Source organism: Monodon monoceros, unplaced genomic scaffold (assembly GCF_005190385.1).
Source record: "Monodon monoceros isolate NGI ecotype Baffin Bay Population unplaced genomic scaffold, NGI_Narwhal_1 Super_Scaffold_15, whole genome shotgun sequence".
NCBI classification, from domain to species: domain Eukaryota; kingdom Metazoa; phylum Chordata; class Mammalia; order Artiodactyla; family Monodontidae; genus Monodon; species Monodon monoceros.
The window spans coordinates 33,684,690-33,711,011 of record NW_021703771.1 but is presented as its reverse complement, the minus strand read 5'-3'; positions in this window follow the sequence as shown (position 1 = coordinate 33,711,011).

The following is a 26,322-nucleotide window of genomic DNA, read 5'->3' as shown; positions in this document are numbered from 1 at the left end:
AAGTAATGACAGGTAAGAAATTTCAAGGTAAGTATGTGAACACATAAACTTTTTTTTGTAATTATTTTTTTCTTTCACAAACTACTGTCCTAATGGGAAACTTTTATGGCTTTTTAAATTAATATTTTAAATTAATATCTTAGAATTATATGATTTCTCCCATTGCAAGTAAGGCTTCCCTTATATATGAACCAAGAAATTTTATTACATTTTAGCTTTATATTAAATAATAGCACTGCAGGAATGTACCTGGCATTGATTTGAAGTTTGAGTGTTAGGAATGATGTGAGTGACTAGAGCATTATTGTAGGTTGCATTTTTTGAGAAGAGTTGGTAAAACAATATTAAGTCCTTCCTATATTGTTAAAGGAAAAAAAAGTATTCTTTTACTTCCATGTATATATACATATGTGTGTGTGTGTACTTCTTCTTTAACTGGAAAGTATGGTAGCTATGCTGGAGAAGAAAATGTAACTACCTTTATGCTTTACATTCTGCTTTATGCCCCTTTGCCTCCTCCACCAAACAGCAAATTGTGAACTGAGGACCTTTTGTTCCACTAAACACCTGGTATACTGCTAGGTTGTGAGTAATTTTGAAAGATATTTAATTTCAGTCTTTTAGGATTTAATTTAATGAAAACCACCAAAGTCAATAAATCCCATGCTGGGAATCAACTCTAAAAATATTTTATTGTGTAAGGGGGAAAAAAATCTCTAAAGTGCAAGACTTTCTTTTAAGCATCTTAGACATTTCTTAGATTGAGTTTATCATTAATAAGTACTCTGGTGTGCTAGCACTTTTATTTTATTCAGACCTATTTGAAACATGAATATTCATTAACATGAATTTAAAGAAGTATGGTCAATAATTTTTCTTTTTGGTTTGGTTTACAGTATTTTTAGCTTCAGGTCATGGTGTAGATATGTTGTTCAAATTGAGTTCACTGAACTGTAAAGTGTGGGTGTCTATTTGAGAACTGTTAGAAAAAGCTTTATGCAGAAATGACTGTAGGAGCAATCTGTTCATGTCCAAAACAGCAACCCTGTTACTTGCCCTGTGGTTCTAAGTATGAGGCATATGGACTCCATTTCTATGTATAGCTGAGGCTGTAAATCAAATCAAAATAAAAGTTCCTCTTCCTCCTGTTTATCACCATAACAGTAAAAACAAAAGTGTGTAATTTTCTTTTATTTTTTAAGCACGATGTTCATTTGACATTTCATTTCATATATTATAGTCAAAAGGGGTCATTATTAATGTTTAAATAAATGTCTTCATATGATATAACATTTGAAATTCTTTTTAAAATGAAGTTTAAAAATTGATAGTTTAGTAATTTTTGTATAAGTAGACTGAGTAATTTCCAATGGTATTCATTTGATGAAAATGATATGTGTTTTGTAATAGTATTTTAAAGGCCTTAAACCTTCAAATATTTTCTCATATTTAACAACAACAACAAAAAATAATAGCTGTAAAACACTAAATATTCAACATTTACATCTTGTCTGCAAACTACATTCATCTCTAATTTACAAAATTGTGAACACTGACTTCTGGTAATTTAAACATATGGAAAACTTGCATAATTTTTTTTCAAATTCTGTACAACAGATGAAGAGGATTTGCTTTAATTTAGGCACTCCTCAGATTGGGCATCTAATAAAACCCCATGTTTGATGTTATCATTTAACAGAAGAGAAATTGATAGGCTACAGAAAATACTTTTAAACTTCCAATTACTTTCCTTCTCCTATTGATGGTGATGCCAGGGTGCCTGGCAGGAACAGTGTGGGCTGCAGTGGGGAAGAAGGCCCAGAAGGCTATGTTTGAAGTTTCACTTTTAACGGCTCCCTTTACAATTTATCTGAAGTTATGAATTTCTTTCTCTTTTTGATGGCCATTTTCTAATTCCCTGATGTTCTTTCATTCTCTTTTCACTTCTCATTTCTTATGTATTCTGTGTTTTCTTTCTCTTAACATCATCCACCTAGAATGTAAGCATTATTTCCCGACTCTCTAAAAAATTTCCTCAACACTTTTACTACTCTCACTGGCCTTGTTATTTCCTATCATAACCCATCTTAGTATTGATTTACTTCTAAATTTGAATTTTAACATTGAAGCTTTGCCAGAGAAATGTTTTACCTGGGGATATATTTACTAGGTTCTTGATATATGTCATACAGTAATGATGTTACTTTATGCAGTTGGTACCACAAATATTTTAGGAGCTTCCATTACATAAATACCATTTAACAAACACAGTGCTATGACCTGGATGATTTACTTGACCAACAGGTAAAATCATAAATCCTGCATATGAAATTAAAATAAATATCTGGCTGACTATAAAAAAAAATCTATTCAGTGACACTGATTTATTTAATAAGAACCACATTCATACCACGAATATCACATTTTGGTAAATTGTACCACTCTTCCTCTCATTTGCTCTGTCAAAATCTCTTTGTCGTTCCAAATAACTATCTCATTTTGCCTCAACCACCATATCTAAACCACCTATATAACTGCCCTTGCAACATCCATTATACTGCCAACTTTTCTCCATCTCATCTGTTACCACACCAATCCAAGCTGCCATAATCTACAGAGATGTTTACAAAACCCTTCTAATTGATCTTTCCTCTTATAATGTGCTGTGCCACAATGTACCCTCCAAATATCAGGCAGAATTATTTCTCTAAATCAAATAAATTTTAAGAACGTGCTTAACTCCCAGTTTTCTTCTCAAATATCATCACATAGAGTTGCTTTCTTTGACCATCCAATATAAAAAAAAAAATTGGTGCACAACTTTTATTTTCTAATAAATTTATTTATGAGTCAAGAGCACATTGTTTCTCAGTCTTAACACACCCAGTTCCCAGTGTGTTAAAAGTTAAAAAAGTAAACAAATACCATGCAACCTAGCTATTGTAGCCTTGGACATTCATGCCAGAGAAATGAAAACTTATGTTCACACAAAAACTTATGCATGGATGTCCATAGCAGCTTTATTTATAATGTCCCAGATAGAAGACAACCCAAATACCCTTCAACAGGTAAATGGTTAAACAATGTGTGCTTCATTCATACTATGGAATACTCTGTAGCAAGAAAACGGTACAATTATTAATACACACAACAACATAGATGAATCTCAAAGGCATTACGTTAAATGAAAAAAACTCAGTCTCAAAGATTACATACAACTTCTGATTTCAGCTCTGACATCTAAAGAGCCTGGAAATTATCACTGTCATAAGAAGAAAGCTGAGCAAACTGAAAATCAGCATTTTTTCTTAGAACCATCAGAGAATTGAGGTTGCAGGACTACTGCTGCCCCCAAATCTGGAGAGACAGGATAATCCAAGAGTCACAGCCAAGATCTGCTTAATTGGAGCAGAGCCACTGGAGCCATACACTGGTTTGAGCACAGATGTGGTAAGTGTGATAAATTGCTGGAGACTAAGTGTGGATTAGCTTGAAGGTGGGAAACTCCTGAAGTTATATTCTTGGGTGAAGGTGTGGGGGAAGGGCACACTTTCATGAGTTTTACCTTCAGGCACTCCACCAGATTCTTATAATAAAAAGCCAAGGATGGAGGAAGGGGAGAAGTAGTCATTGTGAAATATACCCAGAGCATTTTCTATAAAAGGACTATTCTCCAGGGAAAAAGATTTTATCACAGCTTTATGTCACATGGGGGAAAGGCATCTATCCTACTCTAGCCCTTTCTAGTCTTCTAATCTTCTCTAAAGGGGAAAAACTAAGAAACATTTGTTGAGATTGAATCATTAGATTATAGAACACTTCCTTACTCTCACACCTATGACCACACCTGAAAGAGCAGCAAGATGCAGACTCAATCTACAGAGGAGTTATTAGGGAAACCCAAAGACAACTATGATATAAAAACAAGGACACAAGAAAAATTTTATACATATAAATTTTTCAGTCTCTATTTTATTTATTTCCCCTCTGATCTTTATTATTTCCTTCCTTCTGCTGACTTTATGCTTTGGTTGTTCTTTTTCTAATTCTTTTAGATGGTAGGTTAGGTTGTTTATTGGATATTTTTCTTGTTTCTTGGGAAGGCCTGTATCACTATAAACTTCCCCTTTAGAACAGCTTTTGCTGCATCCCATGGATTTTGGAAAGTTGTGTTTCCATTTTCTTCTGTCCTGAGATATTTTCTGATCTCCTCTTTGATTTCTCATTGACCCATTGTGTTTTTTAGTAGCAGGTTGTTTAGACTTCACATGTTTGAGCTCTTCCCGTTTTTCTTCTTATTTTGATTTCTAGTTTCATACCACTGTGGTTGGAATAAATGCCTGATATAATTTTTGTATCCTCTTAAATTTGTTGAGGTTTGTTTTGTAGCCTAGTGTCTACCCTGGAGAACATTCTATGTGCACTTGAAAAGAATGTATAATCTGCTGTTTTGGGATGTAATGTCCTGTAGATATCTACTAAGCCCAACTGGCCTATTGTGTCATTTAAGACCACTGTTGCCTTATTTTATTACTAAACACATATATTAGTCAATAAACATGTAACAGGTTCTCTAACTTTTGAAATAGGAATAGGAGGGATCTTAAACTTTTTTACAATGATAATCCTTTCACCACTACCACCCCCTTTTGGATAAAATTAGCTATAAAAACTGCAGCATCGTTTTTTGAATATCTTAAGTATTAGAGTATGTACTTCATTTTTATGAGGAGGCAGCAGACCATGACATTCAAGAATGGTAGATAGGGCTTCCCTGGTAGCACAGTGGTTGAGAGTCTGCCTGCTAATGCAGGGGACACGGGTTCGTGCCCCGGTCCGGGAAGATCCCACATGCCGCGGAGCGGCTGGGCCCGTGAGCCATGGCCGCTGAGCCTGCGCGTCCGGAGCCTGTGCTCTGCAACGGGAGAGGCCACAGCAGTGAGAGGCCCACGTACCGCAAAAAAAAAAAAAAAAAAAAAAAGAATGGTGGATAATCAGGCTTAGGAAATTATGGAGATAGTTACTAAAAACAAATGAGCAAATAAAAAGTTTCAAAATATTAAAATAAAATAATTTTAATGCACACATAGCATTTAAGTATGATTCTTTTGAACTTTAGTGTTGTTTTGATATAAAAATATCACTCATGTCATTAGCCATATAGGTAATAGTTTAGAATCTTCTTCAAACTCTTTGTAAATAGAGTTGTCCCTCAGTATCTTCAGGAGATTGGATCCAGGAGCCCTTACGGATAACAAAATCTGGATACAGGGCCAAATTTACAGCTTATTGAATTTTCAGAGGCTATATGTAAACAGCCATTATTCCTTTATGGTTCATTTATTGGGATCCCTGAGTCTTACAGAAATGACTCAGTGGTAGCCAGATATAAATTAAATACTTTTATAATCTGGCCTCAAGTTACCAATTGCTGTCATCCCTTCTAAACTTAGTGTTCCAGCCACACTGAATACATTTTCTTTTATGCTCCCAGATATTTGAAAGGCTTTCAAATTTTGTGGAATAATATGCTCTTTTGTTCATGTCATGTGCATAGGAGAGATGATGGTCCCATTGTTACTCAGGCATTATTGGAAATTGGTAACATGTTGTATATGATATGAATTATTTTAATTATGTTTGATTCTTTTCTTTTAACTGTAACACTATCAAGTGCCTGTGGCAAAGAAATCTTATTTATCTTCTTAACCCAGGCCCAGAAGATTTCCTGGTACATAAAACAGTCCAAATGTTGAATCAATTAATAGGTGAGATGCAAAGTCACCAAAAATCTGACTTTTATCTTTATAGTTGGGCAGCATTAATCTCTATAATATGCCAATCATTTATTTTTAGGGCAGCTGTAGAGTACTCTACTATTAAGTAATAAGGTAAATGTCCTGCAGTTTTCCAATTGAAAAATGCTCTGTAATTGAGCTGCTTTTGCCAATGCCATATATTTTCTTATTTCATTACATGATATCTGTAGAGAAAAGAAACTATACTCATTTTACTCTGTGTCTTGGTTTTATAAGGTAAAGTAGGACAAGATGGTAATATTCCCTAATCTAAAGACAGGGTAATCTTGAGTAAATGGATCCTGATTTAACAAAATGGACTCAAATTTTATATGTGACCTCAAACAATATTCTACATTCTTATGTGAAATCATTTTTCACCAAAAGAGTAAAGTTAGAAAAGAGAAGAAATAACCTATTTTTTACTATGAAATTCTTATCCAGAGAATGGGGGGAAGATAATCATTTGACAATCTTGAAAACTTTTTACCATAAATGGGTGATTTGTAGGTCCAAGAGTTACCCATCTTCTGCTTTTTTTTTATTAAAATTACACAAAACTATTTAAATAGTAGCATTTTTATCATTTAGTGACTTTAACATAGTGGAGAGGCAGTTAGTAGATTTCATGGACCCAAAGTTCTCAAAAACATTTTATAGATTTTAATTTCTACCTATGTCTAGAATTCTTTTTTTTTTTTTTTTTTTTGCATGAGTGAATTCAAATGCTCAACTGGATAGTTGAAAGGAATATTCTTTCTCCATTCAGTTGTCTTTGTTACTTTGTCAAAAATCAGCTGACTATATTTGCATGGGTCTATGTCTGGGCTCTCTATTCTGTTTTTCTTTCATTATTCCATCTATTTTTCTGCCAGTATCACAGTATTTATGATTGTAGATTTATAGTAACTCTTGAAGACAGGTTGTGTCAGTCTTCTGACTTTGTTTTTTTCTTCAGTGTTGTACTGGATCTTTTGCCTTTCTGTATAAATTCTGGAATCAGATTGGTGATATCACCAAATACCTTGCTGGGATTTTCCTTGAGATTATGTTGAATTATAGGTCAAGTTGGGAAGAACTGACATCTTGGAAAAATTGAGTCTTCCTCAATACATGCATGGAATGCTCTCCATGAATGAGGAGTATCTCTTCATTTATTTAGGTCTTCAGTTCCTTTCATCAGTTTTATATTTCTCCTTATATAGGTCTTGTACATATATTTCATTTGCTATATTTATACCTAAATATTTTAATTTTTGGTGCTAATGTCAATGGTACTGTGTTTTTAATTTCCAAATATTCACTATTGATTTACAGTAAACCAATTCATTTTTTTTAACATCTTTATTGGAGTATAATTCCTTTACAATGTTGTGTTAGTCTCTGCTATAAAACAAAGTGAATCAGCTATATGCATACATAATCCCCAAATCCCCTCTCTTGAGCCTCCCTCCCACCCTCCCTATCTCACCCCTCTAGGTGGTCAAAAAGCACCGAGCTGATCTCCCTGTGCTATGCGGCTGCTTCCCACTAGCTATCTATTTTACATTTGGTAGTGTATATATATCCATGACACTCTCTCACTTCGTCCCAGCTTACCCTTACCCCTCCCTGTGTCATCAAGTCCATTCTCTACATCTGCACCTTTAATCCTGTCTTGCCCCAGTTTCTTCAGAACCATTATTATTATTTTTTTTAGATTCCATATATATGTGTTAGCATACGGTACTTGTTTTTCTCTTTCTGACTTACCTCACTCTGTATGACAGACTCTAGTTCCATCCACCTCACTACAAATAACTCAATTTCATTTCTTTTTATTGCTGACTAATATTCCTGTATATGTGTGCCACATCTCCTTTATCCATTCATCTGTCGATGGACAATTAGGTTGCTTCCATGTCCTACCTATAGTAAATAGTGCTGCAATGAACATTGTGGTACATGATTCTTTTTGAATTATGGATTTCTCACAGTATATACCCAGTAGTGGGATTGGGGGGTCATATGGTAGTACTATTTTTACTTTTTTAAGGACCCTCCATACTGTTCTCCATAGTGGCTGTATCAATTTACATTCCCACCAACAGTGCAAGAGGGCTCCCTTTTATCCACACCCTCTTCAGCATTTATTGTTTGCAGATTTTTTGATGATGGCCATTCTGACCGGTGTGAGGTGATACCTCACTGTGGTTTTGATTTGCATTTTTCTAATGATTAGTGATGTTGAGCATCCCTTCATGTGTTTGTTGGCAATCTGTATATCTTCTTTGAAGAAATGTCTACCTAGGTCTTCTGCCCATTTTTGGATTGGGTTGTTTGTTTTTTTGATATTGAGCTACATGAGCTGCTTGGATATTTTGGAGATTAATCCTTTGTCAGTTGTTTTGTTTGCAAATATTTTCTCCCATTCTGACGGTTAACTTTTCATCTCGTTTATGGTTTCCTTTATGTGCAAAAGTTTTTAAGTTTCATTAGATCCCATTTGTTTTTATTTCCATTACTCAAGGACGTGGGTCAAAAAGAATCTTGCTGTGATTTAGGTCATAGAGTGTTCTGCCTATGCTTTCCTCTAAGAGTTTTAGAGTGTCTGGCCTTACACTTAGGTCATTAATCCATTTTAAGTTTATTTTTGTGTATGGTGTTAGGGAGTGTTCTAATTTCATTCTTTTACATGTAGCTGTTCAGTTTTCCCAGCAACACTTATTAAAGAGGCTGTGTTTTCTCCATTGTATATTCTTGCTTCCTTTATCAAAGATAAGCTGACCATATGTGTGTGGTTTACCTCTGGGCTTTCTATCCTGTTCCATTGAACTATATTTCTGTTTTTGTGCCAGTGCCATACTGTCTTGATTACTGTAGCTTTGTAGTATAGTCTGAAGTCAGGGAGCCTGATTCCTCCAGCTCCATTTTTTTTTCTCAAGATTGCTTTGGGTATTTGGGGTCTTTTGTGTGTCCATACAAATTGTAAAATTTTTTGTTCTAGTTCTGTGCAAAATGCCATTGGTAGTTTGATAGGGATTCCATCGAATCTGTAGATTGCTTTGGGTAAGTAGAGTCATTTTCACAATGTTGATTCTCCCAATCCAAGAACATGGTATATCTCTCCATCTGTTTGTATCGTCTTTAATTTCTTTCATCAGTGTCTTATAGTTTTCTGCATAAGGTCTTTTGTCTCCTTAGGTAGGTTTATTCCTAGGTATTTTATTCTTTTTGTTGCAATGGTAAATGGGAGTGTGTCCTTAATTTCTCTTTCAGATTTTTCGTCGTTAGTGTATAGGAATGCAAATGATTTCTGTGCATTAATTTTGTATCCTGCTACTTTACCAAATTCATTGATTAGCTCTAGTAGTTTTCTGATAGCATCTTTAGGATTCTCTATGTACAGTATCATGTCATCTGCAAACAGTAACAGTTTTACTTCTTTTCCAATTTGGATTCCTTTTATTTTCTTTTCTTCTCTGATTGCTGTGGTTAAAACTTCCAAAACTATTTTGAGTAATAGCAGAGAGAGTGGGCAATACTGTCTTGTTCCTGATCTTAGTGGAAATGGTTTCAGGTTTTCACCATTGAGAACGATGGTAGCTGTGGGTTTTTCATATATGACCTTTATTATGTTGAGGTAGGTTCCCTCTATACCCTCTTTCTGGACAATTTTTATCATAAATGGGTGTTGAATTTTGTCAAATGCTTTTTCTGCATCTATTGAGATGATTATATGGTTTTTATCCTTCAGTTTGTTAATATGGTGTATCACATTGATTGATTTGTGTATATGGAAGAATCCTTGCATTCCTGAGATAAACCCCACTTGATCATGGTGTATGATCCTTTTAATGTTCTGTTGGGTTCTGTTTGCTAGTATTTTGTTGAGGATTTTTGCATCTATGTTCATCAGTGATATTGCCCTGCAGTTTTCTTTTTTTGTGACGTCTTTGTCTTGTTTTGGTATCATGGTGATGGTGGCCTTGTAGAATGAGTTTGGGAGTGTTCCTCCCTCTGCTATATTTTACTTACTGTAATTTCTGGATTCTCTCTTCCTTTTTTACTCTCTTTCTATTTTTACTCTGTTCTAAATGATTTTATTTGGTAAATACACTCAGCATAATTACCTTTTTCTTCTTCTTGGAGATGAGCAGTCTGCAAGATGCTTGCATTCCACTGGTCCTTCAGGAGAAGGCCTTCTAGGACAACCTAGGACTGAGTCTGTGCATGATTCTGAGATTCAGCTAGGAAACTTATCTGGCCAACAGATATAACATGGTTCACTTTAGCTTTTAGAATGAATAAAGATGCTGTTTTGGTTCTATATCTGCTATAACCCTTGTTTTATTTCTCAACTTGTTCAGAATCCAAGTGGGAAAGAAAATGCTATTTGAGGGGCCCTAAGATACTTCAGTATCTATTTAGTTATCTTTTTTTCCTTTTATCCCGTTCTCTCTTGATCTTATTCCACCAGGGCTATCATCCTCATCAACCCATTAACTCTGCTCTTGTCAAAGTCACTAATGCATTCTACAGTACAAAGTCCATGTTTCATTCTAACACTTAACCTTACTCACTGTCAGTAAACCTTGTGTTTTCTCTCTTTATATTAAGCCTACATCCAAAAAGTAGAAAGGTCTGCTGACTCCTCTTTCAAAATGCACTCAAACTTTGACTCATTCTCATCACCTCTACCCCTATATATGTCTTACTTCCAAGGAATAGCTATCCCTCAATTACTGAACTTCTGTGATTGCATCATTAGTGGTCTACTCTTGCTCCATCAGAGGCTATTCTCCACACAACAGGCTAGACTAAGCCTTCAGAACTATAATTCAAATCGTGCCACTGCCCTCCTCTTGGCTTCCACTGGATTGCCTTTATACTGAGAATGTCACCAAAGACCTTGCCATGATCTGTAAGTTGCCCTGGCAAGCTTTGCCATCTCGCCCAAGGCTTACTCTCCGACTACTCTCATATGGTCTTGACATTTTTTCACTGCTTTCCAGCCACACTGGCCACCTTTATGTTTCTTGATTGGCAATGCAGGCACTCATCTCAGGGTCTTTGCAAAGGAGAATACTCCTCCACCCTGAAGTTTATTCTTTCACTTCACTCAAGGTCTTCTCAGATGTGACCTCCAAAGACATCTCTCTCTTTCTCTCTCTCTCTCTCCATTTATCTATTAATCAATCAATCAATCAGTACCTCCCACTAGAATATAAGATCTGTGCAGGTAAGTACTTTGTGTTTATTCCTTTCTATATACCCAAGCTCTAAAATTGTGACTGGCACATAGTAGATGCATAATTAAATACTTCTTGAATACGTAAATCAACAGAATCTCCAATCATGTGAACCCATTAAGAAAGTAAAGGGAAATGATAATGCATAAAAACTGAAAAAGGGCCAATTGATAAAGAACAGATTATAGAACTAGCCTTAAAGTTTTAGAGGTTCAAAATATTATAACATATATACACAGAATATCAGGAGATTTTCTGGTTTATTCACAATGATTTCAATCCCAGAACATTTCTACTCTTTTGCTTTCTGTTATAAAGGAAAATGCTACACCCTAATCTCAGTCCCAAAAGGTTGCCACCACTATCTGTATTGATACAGCTTATCAACAACTGAAGAGAGAACCCTGGATACATGTATTCCAAACCTGTGCTCCCTTCTATGTTTGACCAACACTTCTTTGCATCTTATATAAACTCATATAATTATTAGATATTCCAGTTGAGAATATTTTGTGTATGAGCTATTCAGATAAGCACAAACATCAGAGTAGGGTTGGGTTGATAATATCGTTATATGGTAATGATGCAATGGTAAAACAACAGAATAACAACAAAAGTAATGAGATATATGGAAGATACTGAAAAAACGATCATAGTCTGCTTTGTGACCACCGTAATATTGCTAATAAACAAGAGTAGAGGATTTTTCTCTTCTTCAATTGGATGGCAATAGTGCTGTTAGGAGTGGGTGCAGAGTGGACAGTACCTGAGGCCAAACCTGTCTAAATATGTAGTACAGAAAGGGCAGAAAAATACCTGGAATTAAAGGTGTGGAGGAAGTTTTCACAACATAGCAGACTGACCGGTGGTAAACTTTATATGGTAAACCCACCTGACAGACAAAAGGACCACATATAGAGGACATACATGGCTCTTTGCTTTCTAAAGTATTTTAGAAAGATTTAGATAGAGGGTGAGCTTAAAAACACACATTTGTGAGTAACTCTATTAAATCTCAGTATTAGTTTATCTGAAAAAAACTTGCCTTAAATACATTGGGTCTTAAGTTAGTAAACTGGCATACTTGCATATAAAGATATATATATATTAAAATTTTTTCTTTAATTCTCGGTGAGTTTTTGGTAAGATTTCCTCACTCATCAGATATTCCTGAGATTTCTACAAATATATGTTAGTCTTCATCCAGCTTTATACTGTTCCTCAAAATGTATGCTCTGTATATGCACCTATAGTATTATTTAAGAATATTCTATTCTGCTATAAAAAATAAGAAAAGTAAATACACTAGGATGATAGATAAAGCTAAGTATAGAAGCAAGAAGCTTGAGAGATGTGCTGGACATAAATAATGTAAGTAGAGTATATATGTATATAATTATGTAAGTAGAGTAAATGTGTACTGAACATAGGTAGAAAAGGATAAAGGACCAAGAAGTAGGAAACGTTCGTGATACACTTAATGGGACACATGGAGAACAGGTTGATAATGACACAGGAAAACACATTAGTCACATAAGACACTCAATACTTATGTTGTCCATTTGCGAACCCCCATTCTGGCCGAATCATTTCTGTCCCAATTGCCCTAACAGGACAAAATCCATAACTGATCAGCAGATATTTTTTGCCACTGTGTCTGACTCATATAGAAAGTGTGTATTGGCTCCAGGCACTTTCTATCTGCTAAGCCCTTTTTTTTTCAACCTCACCATCAGAGGATACTGCTGAACTATGAGAGAGAGACAGGACACGTGAATATGGCTGGTGAAACAAGGACCTGGGTAGGAAGCCACTCCTACCACATGTGCAACCTGTTCTCAGTGTGTTACCTTATCCTTTCTCCTCTCTCCTTTAGATTTTTGCTACAACTTTTAAGTTCATTCAGTAAACCTTGTGATTAATGCATCTTAATTTGCTCAGTGAGCCTTTTCTGTTCCATGACCTCTGGGATAGCCTGGTTGGGAGCAGATTTGGAGGCTACCATTGCATCAGTGTAATTTTTCACATGACAGACCCCCTCATATGATGATCAACTGCAATGCCTTCTATCATTTGTCATCATAGTATAATAGATTTGTTACTGCAATTTCGATGATACCTTCCACAGAGCAAAAATATAAGAAAACTAATGTTAATAGAGTGAAATTGATCATTTAAATCACCTAGTAAGTTGACCCAAGGAAGTATTTTTCAATGTAAAAATGAAATGTCTTTATTTGACATGTATCTATTTTCTTTCCAATTAAATAACATTCATAATATAGCATATTGTTATTTAATAGTTTGATTCAAGATCTAGAAAAACTAATAAATGTAGCAGAAGGATAGATTAGAGCATACTGTGAGAGAAAGGCAAATCACACATGGCCCAAGGCCCTGACTACAGTAACTGAAGCTAGCAACCAAGAACAGCTTTTTAAAATACACAGAGTGGAAAAGCTTTTGTTCTTTATTGCTCTTTGCAAAAAGGACTAGGGATGACAAAAAATTATAAGTGTGCATGAGTGTGTGTTACAATCATATCAATAAATTATAGCAAAGATTTAGACTAACATTACCCCAAACTACTTGTTACTATTTAGCTAAACAAGGTTGAGGGGAGATTGGGAGGATGAATGGTAATAGTTACGAAGGGTAGAAATGTCAATTTCATAATAACAAGGAAAGAAGAACACTTTAGATTATGATATTCAGATGATTTAAGACACATAAAAACAGATGAATGTTTCTTAACTGAGGGCCAGGATTAAAAAGAAAAAATGAATAAAGAGAACAAGAAAGCACAGAAAAATGGAATGAAGTGAGGGGAGGATGGAGGGATAGGGGGAAGGAGGAGGATTCAAGTTTCAGGGCTCTTCCATCACATGTGCACTCTGAGAAAGGGAGAGGGAGAGAGGGAAGGAAGATGGAAGGGAGAAAGGAAGGAAGTGGAATGCTGCAGATGCTTGCAGTGACTGCTTTTGACTCTAAAAGCCTGCAGAGAACTGTGGATACATCTTTATTCTTGCCTGAGTGATTAATGAAAGTCTAACTTGACTTCCTAGTTGATGAGGCTTAAAACTATAAATCGTACTTCAATTTCTTTTTTTAGCTCAGGCAATAAGATACAGATAGTGTCAAAAACTATGGTATTTTGAATATTTAAAGGACTGATTTTTTGGTTAGATTATCCAGGCCCCCTGCTTCTTTCCCTCCTGCTTCCTGATGTCTGCCTTTGGGCCATTTCACTGCTCATTAACACCTCCATCTCTGTGGTAAGGGGCTAGGGAAGAAGATTAAACCAAATTCCTTCTGTGCCTTGAATAAGACCAGAAGTCTGGAAGACCAGAAGTTATTAGTAGAAAATTAAATTTAGGGAATAAATATGAAGTTCAGTTATCCTGACTTGTTCTTTCTCTATTTCTTTGAGCAACTGAGAATTTCCTGCATTGATATTTTATTCAATTTCCTACATATTTTCTCAGAAATCAATCATCTTAGCAGGGAGACTGAGCATGGGTTAGCAAGTTAAACCAACCTGGATTGCTTCCACTGCTTCATTCCCATCAAGTATGAGGTTTGCGACCTTGGCAAGTTATGTGAGCATTCTGAATCTGTTTTCTCTATAAAATGCATACCTGAACATACTGTGATGAATTAGATGGCATTTTAACAGCTCACTAAAAGGGCTGAAATATATTAGGGCTCAAAACATGTTAGAAACTACCTACCTCTCTCCTTCCTCCTTTGTCTAAGGAAAAAAATGAAATTTAACATTTTACTTGCCTTTACTTTATTACTTTAAAAAAAATTTAAGGATGAAACTATTTTTAGGACTCCTAGTACTCTACACTGATACAGTACCTTGAGCAACAACGTGGCATAATCCACCCAAAAGTCTTCTTAAATAAACTCTCCATTTCAAGGTTCTGTATTATGGGTTAAGGTTGTTTTACACAAGAGTAAAACACATTTAAAAATGTAAAAGGAAGCTTTCTTTCCAAAAACTATGACAAAAATGTGTTTTATGTCAAAGAGAACAAAATGGTTTATACACCATATATACAATGTATAGTGTAAATATTCTATTGAAAAAAATTGAAATTCTGATGCATATTTTATGAGTGTGTTAATAGATATTTTAATTTTGTTAAGTTGTAGTTTTATTCTTTAGTGTTTTAATTTAACAACATTATTAAAAATATTGATCACAAATCAAATTTTAATTTGTCATATATAATTTCCTGGGCATTTAATTTTGTTTTCTTGCTGTCATAACAAATTACCATATATTCAACAGCTTAAGATGACACAAATTATTATATAACAATGCTGTAAGTCAGAAGTCCTATACCAATTTCACTGAGCTAAAATTAGGGTTTAATCACTGCTGCATTCCTTTCTGGAGACTCGGGAAATCAGTTTCCTCATTCATTCAGGGCACTGGTGGAATGCGGTTTCTTGCGGTTGTAGGACTGAGATTGTTATTAACCTTGCTGGCTGTCACCTACAGATTGACCGTCAAATGCTTAAGCTTTAGGGTGACACTCTTACATAAGTCCTTTCTATGTGTGTTTCTATGGTTATATATTTCTAAAAAAATAATTTGTCATAACATTTTCTAATTTTAAATGAAAGTTCACCTTTTTACAGAATTTGTATTCATAATTTGTAAACTTTTTAATAATGAATACCTAAAAGTTGTGTTAAAAATTATGCAACTTCAGAAATAAGGTAAATAACCTCAAAGTTTTCCTCACTAAATGAGGATGCACCCCTGCCATAATGCATCTGAATTTCCATTGCTGTCTTTGTTGAGAACATTTTTATCAAAAATTATATATTAACTTATCTCCTAAGACTATACTAATGTTTTTAAACAATGCTATATATGAGCTAACATAAAGTACGGGTCTCCTGATAAACTATATAGGAATATGCATAATAACTTAAAAATAACCAATGACTTACCTATAAATTTAATAACATAGCAATCCATTAGAAGTTTAAAAAAAGTGAATTTGTGTGTTTGTGCATACTTTCTTCTGGTTAGTGAGATAAATTAACAGTTTATATACCTGAAGCATATCTTTCTTTTCTGGGTAGAATTACCTTCTTCATTTCCCTTTTAATACACATATAAGGACAATAATCCAAAGTATTTTAGAAGAAGGGTAAATTTTTTCCTGATTATGTTCTCCCTCAGTCTGGTATAGCTCTTTCTATCAGGTCTCCCCATTTTGGATTTTTCTTTTTATTCTTGGGGGGGAGTTGGGGAAACGGGTGGTTGATTGTAAACCTTTCCAAGTATTTCATCTTATTTATTAAATAATACTAAATTAGAATAAGCACACATTATTCTGGATAAAGAACATAACCACACCTTTTATTGTTTGTGTGTTTATTTTTTCCTTCTGGTTCTTGTTGTTTTGTTTTTAAGTGTTTAAATCTGTCATCTCTGGAGGTGATCTAATCATCTGGGATTAAGAGTGAGAGTTAATTCCGGGGTAGCAGATATTGTGACTGGTTTATCGCTCAGCACCTTTGAGAGGGTCTCTTACTGAGAATTAACTGTCTTATGAACTAGAAAACTGGTTATTTAAAGCTGTCATTTTGGACTCAGGCCTGTTTAGGTACAAAGTTCGTACACTGAATGTAAGACAGCTTTAAGATAGCTCCTCCTCATAGACTGTGCTCCCCCCCCCACTCCCCATAGCAGTGGACAGATGAAAAGATCTAGTCTCACCTGTTGTGCTTCAGACCTGACTTTCGTGAGGGAGGGGAGAAGTGGAAGAAAGCAGTGATTCATCCCCAAGCACACTACAACATCCACTGAGGAAATAAAGCTGGTCCCACATCCCTCAGCCTGTCCTTTCCCCAAGACCGGGGCTTTGGTGGTCAGCTCTATATCCATAACGGCTCAAATTTATCTCTTCACATTGTGAGGTTACAGGGAATTACAATCTAACAAAAATTGCTCCGGATATTTTGAGAATTCCTCATGTGAGTGTAACTTTAGGAGTAAGCAGCTCGGCCCAATTCTGAAAATACGCTGTCTGAGGGCTCTACGTGTCTTACCAAAAGCATCTCTTAATAAATCTAGCAATTTTGCACAGGATTTTATAATTTTCAAGGACACATTATGGACAGTATCGAGCATCTGTTTGACATATTAAGCAGAAGTAATGTAGGGAGTATTTGTAAAAATACCAGAATTAAAGGGGACATGTGGGTAAGTCATTTGTCTCTACATTAAGCAGAGTAGCGCACCACATGTGTGCACATATGAATACACACATACATACAAATGTACATTTAGTTTGACATTTACTGTGTTAAAAGAAATGGATTTCACCTATGGGAAATCATTAAGCAGAGTTCACATATGATAATGACTAATTTTTATTCCATTTTATTATAATGGAAATATATTAAATGTCTTTAGATTTTCTCACATGCCATTCTGAAGTTCTCGGTTGACTCGAGTAATGCAGCTCCTTTCTTTAATTACAACTTAAAAATCAACCCAGATTTCTCCAAACACTATGTAATATATTACATTTTTCTTTTTGTAGCTCATGAGCTCAATCAATCATAATTTTATAATGAAGTCAAGGGTCATTTTTATATCCAGTTTTGAAGGTTAACATGAATTTTAGTATTGTTTAAGAAAAGTTAGAACAAATTGTATAAACCTATATTCATATCAAAAAATAGTATGCAGTATTTTGGTTTTCTTTGCTTAAATCTTGATTATGACAAAAGATAAGGCTGGATTCATGCAAAATATAAAAATAACTTTTTCCCATCAAATGTCTACATTTTATAAAATATTGTCACAGTAGAAACATGCTCTATATCAACTCTTTTTTAAAAAATAAATGTGCCTAATTATAATATGCCATGGTGACTGACATGCATTATGTTCAATATTCAGAAAGGCAGTATTATTCCAATAAAAAAATTATACAGTGCTACCCACCATGACCTTGCAGAATATACTAATAATAGTTTTCTCTTCCGAAATATTTCTACAAGTGACAATTCTTATATCCTGTGGCATTTTAAGAAAAGCTGTCCAATCTGCCATAAATATATAAGTCTACCTATAAAGGTTTACTATCCAAATGGCAATTTCATTTTCAATTTTCCTTGGTAAGTAGATATTGAATATTTGAAGGAGGTTGTTTCAAAAGTCTAGAAGATGAAAATGACATTCCTTTTAGAGCTCCTTTTACTCTGGTGGACAACTGAAATGTCATTCAAAAAGTTACTTGATGTTGCAGTAGCCTCCAAGTACGTTACCAAGCACATTATTCCAGAGATGGGGTCAAGACCAAATTAAGATGCAGAGATCATATGGCTTATTACATTACATAAAATACAGCAAGCAACAAAAGGGAAGATAAGTGGTTGGCTAAAACGTAGGACAGGGTGAAAGGGGATAGAAAGAACACTCTAACTTAATCCTGTGTTAACCAATCTTCTTACATATTCTCTCTCTCTCTCTCTCTCTCTCTCTCTCTCTCTCTCCCTCTCTGCCACATCAGATTTCCCTGCTGATCATATGTGTACAAGACCAGAGTTATGGATGAAGCAGACAGAAGACACACAGAGCAGACACATACTCACTCCATCAGAGTGACTCAGGGCCAACTATCCCTTGCCACAGTTGTATCTCCCCAGATAACTTGATGATAGTCACGCTTTTTATCTGTTTCTGGGGAATAACACATGGGACCAGAATGAGATCATACCAGTTGTCACCAGTAGAGGGAGGTGCAATTTAGGGATGATATAGCTACTAATCTGGAATTAATAAAATGTATACCTTAAGATGAGGTCTTTCCAACCCTATCTGTAGGTAACATTCTTGTTTGCTCTATCCTTCTAACCATATATTCCATTTTTTCTATCTTTAATGAGTAAATCATAAGTTTCTGATTTACTCTCTGTATTTCATATATCTTATGAATTCTGCCTACATATCACAAGCTATTAGATCATCTAATATGTATAATTAGCATTTTTAAGAGTATAATACCACTTTTTGTTTTATTTGTTTTGTTTTTGTCCTCTACAGAATTGAATGTTTTTCAATAATACTGCAAAGACTGATTATGAAAAAAAATTTGGTCTTCACAATGTTAATATCTTGCCAATTAATTCAAACAGGCATTCACAACAAAAATGACCATGCAACAGCTTAGACTCAATCTGACCTATACTGAACAATATCATCCAGGTAGTAATTGTTGAAGTGGCACAAAATGAGTGCTGTTAAGTATTTCATTACCATGTTAAAAATGTATGGAGTGCATGAGGTGCCAGATTTTGTTTGGGTCGCATTTTGTTCTGTGTCATAGTTTGATTAAGGGGTCCCAGAGAAGTGTACTTTGGGCTTCACTCAACTTCTTAAATAATGACTTTCTTGTTAAGTTAAATGAGCCTCAATACAATAATCAGATTGCTTTCCTACAAACTTCTCTAATGGAATACCAGAAAAATATATGTTATGTTATTGAAGTTAAAAAAAAAAAAAAGACATCCAAAAGTTTTTAAGTTTGCTTTGGTGCTAGTAAGTAACTACTTCAACTCCAACCATTTTGACAGTTGACAAACTAAATTCTTGACTCGTGACCATGACCCAAACTTTGCTCTGTACTATTTTGCTCAGAATTCCCACTTACGTTATGACCACTCTGATGACTAGCCATTTCCCTTGCTTTTAATTTCTGGCTTACAGTGTGTCACCGTTATCCCAGCTAAGTAGTTTAATCTTCTAGAAAAGTTGGTTATCCCTCAAATGATATTACCTAGGTGTTCCTAGGGAATGCCCTCTCTTGTTTTTGTTTTTTCCTCAACCCCATATTCTTTTCCCTGACCATTCTCATAATGTAATTAACTTATATACTACAGTCGTGTAAAAAGAAATTAGGGAAAATTAGATTTAGTCCATATACAGAAATTTATTAGTCTGGCTAACTTTGACATTTTCCATGATATTAACTCCATAGAAATATTTTTCCTTCAAAAATTGCTGTTTCTGAATATAGAAATAAATGTGTAAATGATGAAAATTGGAAATTATTGCTGAGATGATCATCGCTGACTCTAAAGCACTCCCCAAATTCCAATCACTGGCAGCTGACAACATGCTCCTCAGCATATCTCAGGCAACTATCAAAGAGAAAAGCAAGAGAATATTTCTCTTTCTAATTATTCTTCCAGCACTTTCTCATTTTTCTTTCTGGATTTGATCAACATGGAAGGTGATAATCTTACTGTGGTAAAGTGGTAACAGTTATCTAAGGGGTAATCATCTGAATATGTTGGTTGAAAAGCTTGAAATATTTCATGATGAAAAATATATTTCAGGATTGACATTAGATAGAAGACACCAACAGGTATAATCTTATATTATCCATTCTTCTGTGTTTAATTTTGATACTGAAATCAGTTGATGGTATAAACTACCAAACAAAGCTTTTAATTCATCTGCTTTCTTCATTCATTTAAATAATCTTGTCACTTCAGAACATATTTAAAATCCTAGTAAAATCACTTCTGCTAGTAACTACATATTTTTTCATGTTGTAATGAAAACAGTATTTGAGGAAATTAGCAACCATCAGAAATAGTATAAGCACAAAGAATAAACATAGTCATTTTTAAAAGATGGCATTAATATAAATAGAATGTTTTATGTGAATGTAGAGTGATTATTTATATTTGAAGAATTACATATGAAGACTTGGTAATACATATTCTCCTTGGTATACTAGTATCTTTAGGTAAATATATTAATCAGTAGATCCCAAGCCAATTGTGAATATTTTCTTTTCTATCCTGAAAGTTTAAGAAATTGTAAATTTAAGGTGAGATGAGGATCAAATGAGTGCATTTATGATTTACTGTATATCACCCTTTTTATTCTAATCTTTAAGCTACATTCCCGGGGTTGCAGTTTAGAATAAAAATTCCTTGAAAGTCCTGGTCAGTAACAAGGGAGTTGCATTTTTTCTTTTATTTTTTGGTATTATTTGTTTGTTTATTTTGAGCAGTTGTCTTCCTACTGCTTAGGGTCTGACAAGGCTTCAGTCAAGGTGTTGGCTCAGTTCCCTTCTATAGCTTGGGGTACTCCTCCAAGTTTATGTGGCTATTGGGAGGCTTATTCCTAATTCTAGGCTCTGACCCCCTCTTTTTTATCTACTGATTGATTTACTTTAATTTAGTTTTACTTTTTCTATTGAAGTATAGTTGATTTATAAAGTTATATTAGTTTAGGTGTACAACATAGTGATTGAATATTTTTATAGATTATACTCCATATACGGTTATTATAAAATATTGGCTATATGTCCTGTGCTGTTTATTACATTCTTGTATCTTATTTATTTTATACCTAGTATTATGTATCTCTTAATCCCCTTCTCCTATCCTCCCCCTCTCTCTCCCCCTCTCCTCACTGGTAACCACTAGTTTGTTCTCTGTATATATCAGTCTATTTTGATTTTGTAATATTAATTCATTTGCTTTATTCTTAGATTCCGTATACAAGTGAAAACATGCAGCATTTGTCTTTATCTGTCTGACTTTTTTTTCACTAAGCAAAATACCCTCCAAGTTCATCCATGTCATTGCAAAATCTCATTCTTTTTATGGTTGAGTACTATTCCATTACAGTTCCTTGCCACATGGTGGCTTACTTCTTCAAACCAGCGAGAGGAGTCACTATGGAAAGATCCTATGTTTTAATCTATCTTCCTTGAACTGTAAGACTGGAAAAAAAAAAAAAAATCCTTCCTCCACTTAGAGCTTTTAGGCTTATATTAAATCTCTCACCGTGCAGTTTCTGTATCACCAGCTGTTTCAGGTAAAAAGCTGTAGGTCATCAGCTGCTTCTCGTAAGTCATCCCCACCTTGTGATCTCTGCCCCTCTAGTCCTTGTTGGCTCCAATTTTTGATGCCACAACACAGATTAAAAAAAAAATCATTATCCCAATTTTGAAGTTGTTTCTTCCAGAAATATTGGTCTTCCACAAATGTTTTTATCCTACAATAAATCAGAAGCCTTTCATTCTGTATCTTAAAAAATTAGACAATTACTTTCAGTTTTTACATTGTTTTTCCCATTCTTTCTGCCATTTTAGTGCCTCACATTTCTCTCTTGATTCTGAGTCCATTTTCCCTGAGAGTACTGAGAAATAGATTCTTTTATGTTATTTTTTCTTTGGGTTTCTTTTATTTACTGTATGCCACTTGCTTTCTATCATTTCCTCCCATTTTAGTGTCTGCTCTCCTTTCAAGAATAACATGGAAAAGGCTGTTTGCAGTAAACTGGAAACCTAGCACTCTATACTGCATATGTTGCCTCAGAAAACTCTCACAGAAATTCTGCATATCTCCGATCTTATGTATATCTGTCCCACCATCTATTGCTGCATAACAAACTATCCCCAAATTTACTAGCTTAAAACAATGATCATTTTATTCTACTAGCTTAAAACAATGATCATTTTATTCTGTCTCATCAGGTTGTGGGTCATGAATTCAGGCATTCCACATGCTGTCAGTAGATGTCACCGAGTGTCTTTTAGCAGGCCGAGGGGCTGGTCAGGAGGATGCGAGATGTTTCGTGCCTCGGCAGAGGACCTACAAGAAGCCTCTCCAGTGTTGTAGTCAGACTTCTTATGTGATGGCTCAGAGATCCCTGAGACAGTGAGGCCTGGGTGGAAACTAGAAAGAGTCTATGTCCTTGCTTCAAATGTCCGAGAATGTCACTGCTGATGCATTTGGTTGGTCAAATCGTTAAGGCCAGCCCAGATTCAAGGGAGGGGAACAGTCTAGCTATGGATGGAGTAGTCAGCAATATGTGGCCATCCTTAGCATATCACTATCACTCCTCAGGTTTTACTGTTTGCCTCTGCCCCCACCTCTTTTAGGGAGAGCAGGTTTTAAAGATGGGCTTATAAAGTAGCTCACGGTAAAGTCCATTATTATATTAGTTTATTTTGTGCTTAATTATCACTATTTAGCTGACTCTCTCTGCAGCTAGAAAGCCAAATGTTGCTTTATCTCTTTCACACACTGAGCCATAAAGGACATTTCTCAGGGTTAGGAGTCCTAATCAGAGTTTGAAATTATGTGTCCTAGTCATGCTGGTTATGAAGATATTTGACTCAGCTTTAAATCCATACTTTTACACTCTACTTTTTGACGCTGGGGTGGGGACTCTGTAGTCTATAATTCTTTGTCATGTGGATAGAGTCCTCTTAGGCTTTTTCAGTACAGACCCTGGAGGGAGAAAGAGGGGACTTGCTGATTTCAGTTTGCCGGTTGTCCCTATCAGAGTCACTTCATCAGTGCTGCTTCACCATGGCTGCAGCAATGGTTTCCAATTTCCAGCACAATTTTGCTCTTTCCAGACCATCCTTCTCACCCCCCTTCCCACCCCCATACCACAACCGCCCCCAGGGAGTTACTAAGAATAGGATCACTACCAGCTCTGCAAGAGTTCTCCTCTGAACAAATAAGATGCCAGCACCAACAGATGATGCCATCTCCTTAGAAGGTCTCAGCCGTGGCTCTGAGGCACCTTATTTTCAGCTCCTGAAGTCATGAGTTGTTCTGAGGTCTGAACGGTCGTCTACAAGACTCCTCCTGGTTTACTGCCATAGTGGCTGGCGCTCCCTTTCACGTGTCTGATTCTCAGATATATGTGGATTCTACTCTTGGCCTCTAGGTTCTGAAAACTCCAACGTTTTCCCCCATCTCTGAAGGCAATACCCATTTTCTCATTTATTACTCCTACTTACATCATTATGTCCTGTTTTGTTTAAGTTCTCCAATATCTGTTTAATGAATTTCTTATATTGAATTCTCTCTGTTGAAGTAGCTAGGGGAGCTTCTGTTTTTCTAACTGAGCTCTCACTAATGCATCATACCCATCCTCCTTCAGTTTTCATTTCCTTATTGATTGCCTTAGGAAAATACAAGGTGAAATTTGGAGACTCATTTGAATGGATAGGAATTAGCATTGTATCGCCCTCAAATACTTCATCTCCTCCCCAACTTAATCTCATTATCTACCTCTCCTACCAAATATGCCATTCATTCCATATCCAGGTGTTATGATTGGTTCACTGTACCTCCTACAGCATCTCTCAAATGCTAATTCCCACCATTCAAGTGAGTTCCCATTGTATTATAATGATTTCATCATCCATATATCCGCCAAATTTTCCAGTTTCCTCCTTTCATCTTCTCATTGATGACTTCTCTTGTATGGCCTTCATGGCTTTGTGCTGCCAAACTTCCTTGATGGTCTTCTTACTAAAACTGTTCCTATTGTTCACTGCTGAGAATTGTGTGTATTGGATCACCATAATCTTTGTGTGTGAGCATCCCTGTTCTAATCTAGAGTAAAAAGAGGAGTGGGTAAAGCTAACAACAATTTTTCATTTTTCAGTGGTACTAAAATACAAGGAGCATAGATAGAAAAATAGTGAGAAACAACTGCAGGGGAAATTTACCTGGGTACTGTGAGAGGAAAATAGGGGAAAAATGGAGATTCTATATGAAACTTAAAGGGCTGTTAATGGCAGCACATAAAAAAGCTGCTTGTGAATTTTATTACTTGGGCAAAGAGAAAGCCTGACAAAAAAAGTCTTCTAGTTGCTATTTTCTAAAAGACAGCTATTCAGGACAGCGGTGGTTTTCTAATCGCCTATATGAATGTAAGTTATGGATGTATTACAGAGGCCCAGTTTTAGCACCACTTATAAATCCTTCTGGATATAACATTTAAGATGTAATCATTAAATTGTCCTTGTAAGTCTACCAGGATTGCATGCACAGTATAACTGTGTTGACCTGGCAATGAAAATAGAGTATGTCAAACTACGGAACTTCTTATCCAAATCCCTTAGCACTTTTCCCACCAAATCCTACTTCTTAATATAGAATATGGAGGCACAGCCCATTTTATAGCATATTCAAGGTGAGAGAAAGAATAAAAGTACTATTCAGGTACATTCCAGTTTTAAATTTCATTAGACAAATACCTTTAGTATGGGTTTGTTTCAATATCTCAACTCACTTATCCAATTCACTATGCAGTGATATGAAAATAGAAAAAAAGAAGAAGTTAATATCATCTACTGAGCTGGCTTCCCCCACAAGAGACCAGCTTTCTTACTAATTCAGTCATCTTCCTCTTACTAGATAAATTTGTGCAGCCACTCAGTCTTTTATGCTAATTGAAAAAAATGCTGATTTTGTGCACTGATGGACTACAAAACCTCACTGGAGATTTTCTGTGATCATACGTACATCTGATCATTTTAAATAGAGCTCAGGGACTAGATAACAGAGAGACTATTCATCTCTGTTTCGAAGGTCTGTACCCAGCATAAAGAGGTATTTCTAATTCTACTTGTTACTTATTCTGAGAAAAGGAATATAAGTATTTTATCCGAGTTCTAATAAGGAAAATTCACTTAAATAATGAAATCTAAAATCTGTATGTAAATTTTGGATATCATAATTAGAGTGGGCAGAAATTATACATGAATAAAATTAATGGGCCTTAAAGTTATCCTATTGTTATTTAAACTGGATGCCAAAATTAACATTTAAGAGTGTGCAATTCATGCCTTCATATTTCACCAAACTGTGGGTATAAATGATGCTAACATTACATTAACATCAATAGCAGATTTTCTTGTCTTCACACCTGTGGTTCAGCCTGCAGATTCTTGTCTTCTTTGCCACTTAAAGGAGCCTCACTGTCACTAATAAAGGACATAAACAGTTTTCTGATGCTCTTAAAGCAGATAATACTTAAAGAGTTTCTTCCCAAAATATAAGCATGGGTTGGGAATAACTGTCTTTCTCAAACATTTTATTTCCTTGTTCCCTGAAGCATTACTGTTCTCACTGAACAACAAGTATGTGGCTGGCTCTACATTTTAGATGCTAGGAATTTAATGTTCAATAAGAACATAAAGGAAGGACTCTGTTCTCATGAACTATGCATCTTCAAAAGATAATGAGAGATGACTAATAAACAAGGAAACACAAATGGAAAAGGAAGGAAATTATAAATGAGATAAGAAAATGAACAGGTGTATGTAGTAGAGAATGACAGGGGTAGATGCTTCTGTATATAGAAGGATCAGGGAAGGCTTTCCTGAGAAAATGATCTGACCTGAAACCTGAGGATGAAGGGGAGCTAGCCACAAAAACAAAAACAAAACACCAAAAAGGGCTTCCCTGGTGGCGCAGTGGTT